Source organism: Penaeus monodon, chromosome 31 (genome assembly GCF_015228065.2).
Source record: "Penaeus monodon isolate SGIC_2016 chromosome 31, NSTDA_Pmon_1, whole genome shotgun sequence".
NCBI classification, from domain to species: domain Eukaryota; kingdom Metazoa; phylum Arthropoda; class Malacostraca; order Decapoda; family Penaeidae; genus Penaeus; species Penaeus monodon.
Window position 1 is genome coordinate 32,641,237 of NC_051416.1, and position 1,767 is coordinate 32,643,003.

General features: G+C 39.0%; 2 non-coding genes across 2 annotated transcripts; both read left to right on the forward strand.

Moving 5' to 3' along the window:
- Nucleotides 1–733: 733 nt before the first annotated feature.
- Nucleotides 734–840, forward strand: LOC119593207. Its single transcript, XR_005230509.1, has one exon. It is a non-coding gene; the product is annotated as a U6 spliceosomal RNA (small nuclear RNA).
- Nucleotides 841–1,510: 670 nt separating this feature from the next.
- LOC119593230 lies at nt 1,511–1,611 on the forward strand. The gene has a single exon (XR_005230527.1). It is a non-coding gene; the product is annotated as a U6atac minor spliceosomal RNA (small nuclear RNA).
- The last annotated feature ends 156 nt before the right edge of the window (nt 1,612–1,767 follow it).

A 1,767-nucleotide genomic window follows, 5' to 3' on the forward strand; every position in this document is an offset into this window, starting at 1 on the left:
TAATAGGAAGATAAAGATATTCATTTTCTCTACACTATCTTCCTAGCTTAACTTATCTAAATATTTATGTACATGTGAATATTTAGTCAAGGTTATAAACCCTTCCAAGCACAATCTTCATAGCTGGGGTCTGTGGCGAGGCTCTGTAAACCGGCGACTCGGTGGCTTGAACTATAGGATGGCTTGCGGTAGGGATCACTGCTGCGGGATCACCCACGTTGATTGGGTGTCCGCACTAAGCTTGGCATCAATATGGCCACCCTTGGGGAGCCAAGGGCGTCCAGGTTGACTAAGGAGGTGTGAACCGGGCCAGGGGGGAAACCCAGCAGCCAAAAGCACCCGTGTCGAGCAGTAGTGGGATCACGCCCGAGAGTGTGTGGCTCGTAGTAGCCTTACCAACACAGGCAGACTTAGTTCTTTTATTTATTAGCATGATCTTGTACAAACTCCATTGTGTGGTAACGTAAATATATAATACTTATTCAGTAGCTCCAGCATATAATCCGATACATAAACCTGTTAGGAAGATAGCGCAGAAATGTATAACGATTTTTTTTTTTCAGATTTTATGAGGAGTAGCATGTATGATCAAGGAACGTTTATTATGTAGGCCAAAATGATTGTGAGTAGTACGTACCTTATATTAAACAACTCTGCTATTATCGGGGTAAAGAATGTCGTTAAATGTCATCAAAAAGGTATTTTAAAAGCTTCTGACAACTTTCGTTTTGTTGTACTTGCTTCGGCAGTACATATACTAAAATTGGAACGATACAGAGAAGATTAGCATGGCCCCTGCGCAAGGATGACACGCAAAATCGTGAAGCGTTCCACATTTTTAATCGCATATATTTCATTGACTTTACTTCAAAGTTATACCCTTGTTGATAAAGTATATAGCGTGATATTGACCATTATGCCTTGTCTGGAGCGAGGCGTGTAGGTGGCCAGCGTTCGCGCCCCGACGTTCAAGTCGTCAAGCATTCTTTCCTAACACAATGTATATGGCATTTATATGCTATGTATCACGACTTGGCAGACGTAATATTTTAAGGACTTCATCGTTTTATCAAGTATAACTTCAATAAAGTGGAATTAATCAGTAAAAAAAAAACTTTCGCTCTTAGTGATTACTATCAGTGGGTTGCATCGGATGCCGAATTCATAATGGCAATTTTACTATTATTCCAACTCTGCATCACCCCCCTTAGTTTATGAACTATTGACCGGCTTTGTTCCACGTACCTCCAAAATCAAATAGGTTAAAGTGTCTATCATTACTAATTATTACACGGAACGACTTGCTAAAAAGTCCTTATATCATTTTATTATCACCATTATTCAGTAAGAGTAGAATATGATAGAACCCATTTTTTGTATTATTCCATTTAATAACATTAAGCTTCTCTAATCCATTACACATACCCTTAAATAATACATGTTTTCTGTATTGTTTACTGAAAGTTGTCTCTCCTAAGGTAGCGCATGCCGCTCGACGAAATTTACAACCGTGTTGTACGAAAGGAGAGAAAGTTAGCACTCCTCTTGATAAGGACGGACATTGCTTGTTCATAAAGAAAATTGGAAAGTAGAAAGACATTACTATATATTAGAAATACATGTTACGTAGGCTACACTGGGAAGTAATGCGGCTCGAATCCTTCATACACAGTTGCGATTCAAGCCCGTTAATACGTTTCCACACTTATTTAGAAATGTTAATTACAGTTGAAGCAATGTGTCAAATCGCCGATATATCCCGTACAT